The following is a 9110-nucleotide window of genomic DNA, read 5'->3' as shown; positions in this document are numbered from 1 at the left end:
GCTGAGGACAGAGAACTGGGTAGAAATTGGGGAGGTGGGTGTGGAAAGGTAGGGAGCTGCTTGCTATTTGGCTTGAACTGGGCGGAGCCAGCCCGGGGCAGGCTCTGCCAGGCCCCGCCCCCCATCTGCCAGGGCATGGGGAGGGTTCGTTGGTAAATCTCTTTCAGCTTACTCCTGTGATATCTGAATCCAGGCCTCTTCTCTCCTTGGCTGTAAACTCGGTGCAAGGATTGTGCCTTCTTTAATATCTTGTGGGAAGCAGAGTACAGTGTGTGGTGGCTGATAAATAATAAATACTAATCATCTACTGAGAGTAGCAGGAGGACCATCAGTGAAAGGGAATGAGAACACCAGGGAAAGGACCCATTGGTATTAGAGTAACTGCGTTTTCTGAAAAAAGAAAAAAAATCGAATGAAGTTTTGGTGTGTGAAGCCTGGCGGTGGGGAGAGGACAGAGTAAAGCACTGCAGCGAGGAATCCTCCCTTGATGGTGGGGTCAGCCAGGAGAAGTGGTGTGTCTTTAAGCAAGGGTGATCGAGGGTGCCTTGAAGGGGGAACAGGTGGGAGTGGGGGCACAAAAGCTCCTCCAACAACCTGAAGAGGAACGCGAGATGTGGTTTGAATGCCACGGTCTGAACATGGTATATGAAAAGTGATTGAAGGGTAATGTAGATGGGAGAAAGGAGAAAGAAGGATTACTTGGGGTTTTAAAAAAGGACGCAGGTAACACTTCAAGCACTGAATGCAGAGAGAACAAAGGCACAGGTGAGTCAATGTTCATTCATGTTGTAGGAAGCTGTCCTCTGAAATGATCTGCATGGGTCCACCAGCTGTGAGCTTGTGGGATCCACCAGGCTACATCCTGGAGCAGTGGCACATAGGACAGGTGTAGACATTATGGAAATGTGGCTAAGGTTTGCAGGGTTAAGGGATAGGTTAAAATCTGGCAATCTGAGGCACTCATAATGTCTGACGTGATTTTGAATGATCCTCAAATGAAAGCAGGAAATACGCACTCCAGGAATCCTTCCTCAGCTGCATCTCTAGGTGAAGGTGTAAGGATTCTCCCAGTTTCCCTGCTGGCATTATCAGAGAAGAGAGACTGTGCTGAATCTGCATCCAGCCGGGTGATGCCAGGGGTGCTGGTTCTAGAGTGCTGCAACGCCTTCAGGGTTCGATCTTGATAATGGCTCACGCAGGGGTGGTGCCAGCCTGTCAGGAGAATGAGAAAAGCTGTGTGAAGTAGAATCACAGTGGGCTAGTCTACCCCCTCCTCACCCCACCCTTCTTTCATCCCCAGAGCCTGAATGCAAATAAGGATTTCCAGAGTCTGAAGCTGAGATCTTCCTCTGCCGTGGGGCTCCGCCTAGCTAGGAACTGTTGGGTTTGGACTTAGGAAGAGTCGGCTCTGGTCTAGACATGAACTCCATTTCACCTGAAGTGCTGTTGTTCATGTCATCTGCCCCTGTTCCCCCAGGCTCTTGGTGACATACAGTGGATCTGCTCTGTGTTGTGTAAGAGATCTGTCTGTGTAGACCTTGCCTGTAGCTGGGATCTGTCCTGGGTTTTTCACTGCCCTGCTTTGTGGTATTTGGGATAAGCCCCATGGTTAGCATGGATCTCTCTGGTAAATGCGGTTTGTTCGGTGTTACACGTGAGAGCTTCTTCAGCCCCGGTCAAAGATTTCTCCATGAAGCACGGGATCAAGCTCTGTAGAGTGAGCTTCAAAACCCAGCCCTCCCTGTCCTGACGAAGGTGCCCCAAGCTGGGCTCTGAGATCAGGACTAATGTGTCTGCTCCAAGCAGATGGGTTGTGAAGGAGTGGACTTGTGAGGCCCAGGGAGGTAGACTGGAATGCTGCAGAACATGCATTTCCCACTCAGAGCATAGACCATTATTTGCGCAGTCCATCAGACGAGGACTTTGTTCTGGAAAGGCTACCGCCGTCACCTGGAGAGGCACCAGAGGAAGCCACAGCACTGGGAGTGCCCACTGTGGCTGAGATGGACTTCCCTCCCTGTTTGTATTTATAAATAGTAATCACAACAAAACGATCATTTACTCAGTGGCTGCAATGTGCCAACCATTGTACCAGGTATTCTACCCACAATACCTGGTCAATGGTCATAGCAACCTGTGGAGTTAGTGTTAGCAGCCCCAAGCGCTGAGTCATAGAGAGGGTAGGTGACCTCCTGAAATCACACAGCCAGTAAATGGCAGAGCTGGTATTTGAGTCTGGTCGCTTGGTTCCAAAGCCTTTGTTCTTTTCACCATCCTCAACACACAAATGCAGTTTCTTTTGTCATTAACCCAGTGCTTTTCCCTTGGAGAAGACACAGTGGACGCTGATTTTGCCTCTATCAGCAGCCAGTCCTGGAGTCAGGACTGGGAATCAGTCTTAGGACACAGAGGGCTGATGTAGAAGAGGGAAAAGCATCTCTTTGTTTACTGAATGCATAGGTCACTTGGAAGAGTGGACGCCTCGTCAGAAACCCTCAGGTCTGAGAGGACATCTGTTTCCAGGAGCGAAGTGGGTATAAATAGAGCAGGAGCCAGCCTCTCTGCTGGTCTGGTTTTGTGTTTGCTGTTTTGTTTTTCTAACATTCTGCTCCACCAAAACCACCCCCATTTGGCATCAAAAGCATGAATAAATCCTACATAAGTCACTGTCCCTCCAGTGGCTAATCAATCCATAAAAATCTATTTAGCACCTACTGTGTGTCCTGCATTTCAACCCCATGGTGTTGATTAAAGCAGGAAGTAAGAAGTCACAGCTGCTGTATTTTCACTGTGGCCACCCTGCTCTGTGGATGCGTGGCAAAGGCACATGCTAATCATGCAATCAGCCATTTGCAGAGGACCTCCCGCACGCTCAGCCTTGTGCTGGGTGCTCTCAGGAGTATAGGGAAGGTACAAGGTGCGCTTCTCACTCTGCTCATTTTTACCCTGTGCCCCAGAAGGGGCTGAGGCATCCAAATACAATACAAGATTTTCCCCCTCCCCCTTATCTGTGGTTTCAGTTACTTGTGGTCAACCCCGGTTTGAAAATATTAAATGGAAAATTCTAGAAAGAAACAATTCATAGGTTTTCAATTGCATGCCATTCTGAGTAGTGTGATGAAATCTCATGCCATGCTGCCCGCGATGTGAATCATCCCTTTGTCCAGCGTATCCATGCTCTGTACGCTACCTGCCCATTGGTATAGGATAAAAGTCAGTGCTTATAGGGTTTGGTACTGTCTGCGGTTTCATGCATCCACCGGGGCTCTTGGGACGGATTCCCTGCAGAGAAGGTGGGACTACTGTACTTGGTTCTTGTTCTTGACAGAGGCTAAGGTAACAACAGTTGTTATCAAGAAGCATAACTGAGTTCTCAGATGTAGGGAAAAGACTCCAAGTGTTGTGGGATATAGGGATGATCTGTAAGAGTGGGGCTGGTCAGGATGGGTGGGTGGGTGTCAGACTGGATCTGAGGAATGAGGAGGTTTTTCCTGGGGGGCAGAGGGAACCCAGAGCTGCCAGAGTGGAAGGCAGGGGCCAGGAGGGTAGAGGAGTAGGATTCCTGGACTGGGGGACCCATCCCAGTGTGAGAGTTTCTGAAACACTGCTTGCTGGTTAATAGTCATTTCCTTTGGGTGAAAATGAAAATGTGTTTTCCTTCTTTGCCCAAATCAGTGAACTATTAGATTCTAAGATTCAGAGTGAAACTGGTGGTGTCTTTTTTGGCATTTTCAATGGTGGGAATGCAGCAGCTTTTTTTAGTACCAGTTGTTTGCAGGTGGCAGGAGTGCTAATTAGACAGAGCCACTAGCAAATTTCCTGGATGGTTCTGACTCCCAACCGACAGCAAACCAGCTCGGGGGATTTACGAGAGCAGTTTCTACTCTCTCCATTGATAAAGTGATTCTTCAAACACGGTGGTCAAAGGAATGGGTTTCATAGTTGCTCAATACATATTTATTGGGTGTTGAATTGTTCACAGTGACCAAAATTCCACTTTACTTTTTCGACGTTTAAGAAGGGCCTAATGTTTCTCTATTAGAGAGTGTAAAAAGAAGACCCAAATGATTGGGAGGATCGTTGAAAGGAACATTTTATTTGAGTGTTAGAGGAGTCTTTCGATCACTGAAACAGGTTTTCACTAAAGGGAAAACGCAGGAGACTTTTGAGAGAAGATTGAATCCTCATAGTTCTTTGCATGCATATTTTTTAAGCTGTTTTTAAGAGTAAAGAGGTTCCAGCCTGCTGGTTCCCTGTTTGACTCCAGAATCCACTGGTGCCAATGTCTTTTATCGCCCTCGGAGATTTCAGTAGAACTTGGGGCCAGGACCATGTCATTAGTGTGGTCATTTTGAAGCCCTGGATTGGGCCAGAAGCAGAACAATGCCCATCCAGGGCAGGTGACTGCTCTGCTCTGTCTTTAGGACAGAGACCCTTGTGCTCTCTGCTCTCTGTCTGGACTCAGGCTGCCTGAGAGAGTGTCACAGTCCCCACAGGCTGTTGGGGGGAACACAGCGGGAGTTGCCCCAAGCTGGGCTCTGAGATCAGGACTAATGTGTCTGCTCCAAGCAGATGGGTTGTGAAGGAGTGGACTTGTGAGGCCCAGGGAGGTAGACTGGAATGCTGCAGAACATGCATTTCCCACTCAGAGCATAGACCATTATTTGCGCAGTCCATCAGACGAGGACTTTGTTCTGGAAAGGCTACCGCCGTCACCTGGAGAGGCACCAGAGGAAGCCACAGCACTGGGAGTGCCCACTGTGGCTGAGATGGACTTCCCTCCCTGTTTGTATTTATAAATAGTAATCACAACAAAACGATCATTTACTCAGTGGCTGCAATGTGCCAACCATTGTACCAGGTATTCTACCCACAATACCTGGTCAATGGTCATAGCAACCTGTGGAGTTAGTGTTAGCAGCCCCAAGCGCTGAGTCATAGAGAGGGTAGGTGACCTCCTGAAATCACACAGCCAGTAAATGGCAGAGCTGGTATTTGAGTCTGGTCGCTTGGTTCCAAAGCCTTTGTTCTTTTCACCATCCTCAACACACAAATGCAGTTTCTTTTGTCATTAACCCAGTGCTTTTCCCTTGGAGAAGACACAGTGGACGCTGATTTTGCCTCTATCAGCAGCCAGTCCTGGAGTCAGGACTGGGAATCAGTCTTAGGACACAGAGGGCTGATGTAGAAGAGGGAAAAGCATCTCTTTGTTTACTGAATGCATAGGTCACTTGGAAGAGTGGACGCCTCGTCAGAAACCCTCAGGTCTGAGAGGACATCTGTTTCCAGGAGCGAAGTGGGTATAAATAGAGCAGGAGCCAGCCTCTCTGCTGGTCTGGTTTTGTGTTTGCTGTTTTGTTTTTCTAACATTCTGCTCCACCAAAACCACCCCCATTTGGCATCAAAAGCATGAATAAATCCTACATAAGTCACTGTCCCTCCAGTGGCTAATCAATCCATAAAAATCTATTTAGCACCTACTGTGTGTCCTGCATTTCAACCCCATGGTGTTGATTAAAGCAGGAAGTAAGAAGTCACAGCTGCTGTATTTTCACTGTGGCCACCCTGCTCTGTGGATGCGTGGCAAAGGCACATGCTAATCATGCAATCAGCCATTTGCAGAGGACCTCCCGCACGCTCAGCCTTGTGCTGGGTGCTCTCAGGAGTATAGGGAAGGTACAAGGTGCGCTTCTCACTCTGCTCATTTTTACCCTGTGCCCCAGAAGGGGCTGAGGCATCCAAATACAATACAAGATTTTCCCCCTCCCCCTTATCTGTGGTTTCAGTTACTTGTGGTCAACCCCGGTTTGAAAATATTAAATGGAAAATTCTAGAAAGAAACAATTCATAGGTTTTCAATTGCATGCCATTCTGAGTAGTGTGATGAAATCTCATGCCATGCTGCCCGCGATGTGAATCATCCCTTTGTCCAGCGTATCCATGCTCTGTACGCTACCTGCCCATTGGTATAGGATAAAAGTCAGTGCTTATAGGGTTTGGTACTGTCTGCGGTTTCATGCATCCACCGGGGCTCTTGGGACGGATTCCCTGCAGAGAAGGTGGGACTACTGTACTTGGTTCTTGTTCTTGACAGAGGCTAAGGTAACAACAGTTGTTATCAAGAAGAATTTTGATGATCTGTAAGAGTGGGGCTGGTCAGGATGGGTGGGTGGGTGTCAGACTGGATCTGAGGAATGAGGAGGTTTTTCCTGGGGGGCAGAGGGAACCCAGAGCTGCCAGAGTGGAAGGCAGGGGCCAGGAGGGTAGAGGAGTAGGATTCCTGGACTGGGGGACCCATCCCAGTGTGAGAGTTTCTGAAACACTGCTTGCTGGTTAATAGTCATTTCCTTTGGGTGAAAATGAAAATGTGTTTTCCTTCTTTGCCCAAATCAGTGAACTATTAGATTCTAAGATTCAGAGTGAAACTGGTGGTGTCTTTTTTGGCATTTTCAATGGTGGGAATGCAGCAGCTTTTTTTAGTACCAGTTGTTTGCAGGTGGCAGGAGTGCTAATTAGACAGAGCCACTAGCAAATTTCCTGGATGGTTCTGACTCCCAACCGACAGCAAACCAGCTCGGGGGATTTACGAGAGCAGTTTCTACTCTCTCCATTGATAAAGTGATTCTTCAAACACGGTGGTCAAAGGAATGGGTTTCATAGTTGCTCAATACATATTTATTGGGTGTTGAATTGTTCACAGTGACCAAAATTCCACTTTACTTTTTCGACGTTTAAGAAGGGCCTAATGTTTCTCTATTAGAGAGTGTAAAAAGAAGACCCAAATGATTGGGAGGATCGTTGAAAGGAACATTTTATTTGAGTGTTAGAGGAGTCTTTCGATCACTGAAACAGGTTTTCACTAAAGGGAAAACGCAGGAGACTTTTGAGAGAAGATTGAATCCTCATAGTTCTTTGCATGCATATTTTTTAAGCTGTTTTTAAGAGTAAAGAGGTTCCAGCCTGCTGGTTCCCTGTTTGACTCCAGAATCCACTGGTGCCAATGTCTTTTATCGCCCTCGGAGATTTCAGTAGAACTTGGGGCCAGGACCATGTCATTAGTGTGGTCATTTTGAAGCCCTGGATTGGGCCAGAAGCAGAACAATGCCCATCCAGGGCAGGTGACTGCTCTGCTCTGTCTTTAGGACAGAGACCCTTGTGCTCTCTGCTCTCTGTCTGGACTCAGGCTGCCTGAGAGAGTGTCACAGTCCCCACAGGCTGTTGGGGGGAACACAGCGGGAGGCAGAGGGACCACCACGCAGAGCCTTTGGCCACAAATCTCATCTTAATCAGCTGTTTCATGAACACGGCCAAGTCCAGGACACTGTCTCAGGAGTTATTGTTTATTTCCGTATCCACAAAGCTAGAGACTGCCTTTCATGTTCATAAGCGAAAGGCAGCCCATCCTCCAGGGAACAAGTTCACTATTCTCCCCAAAGACGGCGGTGTTGGGAGTCAAGCTGCAGGCACTCTTGGAGTCTGAGATAAATCTCGGTTTGCAGGGTGAAGTAAATGGTTTCAGTGATTTGGGGTTTTTTGGAATACGTGTCCCCGTATTTTATCTTCATGTTTACCCCTACTCGAATTTGTGAAGCTGCGTACACTTTATGTACAGTGTGTCTGGAAGGAGGAATTTGTGAGGTCATGCCCGATGGAAACATGACTGTCAACACATTGGCCCCGGAGGCTCTGTCCCCAAGAAATCAGAGGTGACAAGGAAGAGAAAAGCAATAGGGCCTGAACTCAGGGTACTCTCTGAATATTTACTAAGGGTCGTAAAAATAGCCTAAGTCAGGGCTTTCCTGGTGGCGCAGTGGTTGTGAGTCCGCCTGCTGGTGCAGGGGACGCGGGTTTGTGCCCCGGTCCGGGGGGATCCTGCGTGCCGCGGAGCGGCTGGGCCCGTGGGCCGTGGCCGCTGGGCCTGCGTGTCCGGGGCCGGTGCTCCGCGGTGGGCGGGGCCACAGCGGTGAGAGGCCCGCTTATCGCAAAAAAAAAAAAAAAAAGCCTAAGTCTGTGATAAAAATCACCATCTGGTCCAGGTGCATCTTGATATAAGAAAATATGATATATGAAAATTCAAAATGATAAAACAGAAGGATTTGCTAGTTTACATTACAAAAGGATGCATGAGCTGCCTGTAAGTGAAGATTTCCCCTTTGATATTTAACGTGTGGCGGATTTAGTAGACATTCCGTTCATATACAACTGGTCAGAAACACATTAATTTATTTTTATTTATTTAAGGCTTGTGACCTACCTACTTTCAAGACGTCTTGAGCAATTTACAGGTTAAAACATGGGGCAAAAGGAGACATTTGGGAATGAAATAGAACAGATAGAACCCAAAGGGAGGACCGTGGGGTTAGAGGCATTAGGCACACGAGATGAATGGGTTCTACAATTAGGATCTCTAAGGGGAAAAGGGGCAAATGCACCAGGTTACCTGATTGTATAAAGAAAGGCACATTTGTATCAGGTCAAAAAAGATGTCTTGAATAGAAAGTGTTTTAAAAAATCAGAGACCTGCTGTAAATGGAAGAATGTAATATTATTGAGGTAAAAGTTTTCTCCTTTAGACTTTGGAGACAAATGCTAATCATGGAAAAGTGTAACACTACAGATCTTTGTGGTAACTTTTTTTTTACTACTTCTAAACCTTTGAAAAATATTTACCGGATGATTTCATTTAAAAAAAAAAAATTTCAATTCTTTATAGGTTTACTTTTTGCCAATTCAGGAAAAGCGTTGCAAATTGGATATATTTCATTTAGGTGGTTGTGAATTTTCCTAGAAAGCAACAGGTAGGTATCTTCTAGCTTAATGCTAAACCCTTGATAATTTCAGTGTAGCTTCAGGTCAGTTTCGAAATTAGCCAGAGAGTTTTGGCTAATGTAAAATTTCATTAGAAATAACCAGAACTTAGCATTAGAATAGCAGGTTTAGAAAAACCTAGGGCTTGGAAAGAGAGCAATATTTGGAATCTGAGATGGTTATATACCGATCTGCAGATAAATCCTATTAATGAACTTAAGATTTTAAAAGGGTTGCAGATATAAACCCATCATTATAGTCAGGACTGTTTTTCCTGGGAGTCAAGATTGACATGTGGCAGT

Source organism: Neophocaena asiaeorientalis, unplaced genomic scaffold (genome assembly GCF_003031525.2).
Source record: "Neophocaena asiaeorientalis asiaeorientalis breed wild unplaced genomic scaffold, Neophocaena_asiaeorientalis_V1.1 scaffold84, whole genome shotgun sequence".
Lineage (NCBI taxonomy): Eukaryota > Metazoa > Chordata > Mammalia > Artiodactyla > Phocoenidae > Neophocaena > Neophocaena asiaeorientalis.
The sequence above is the reverse complement of the archived record's forward strand: the minus strand, read 5'-3'. Positions refer to the sequence as shown.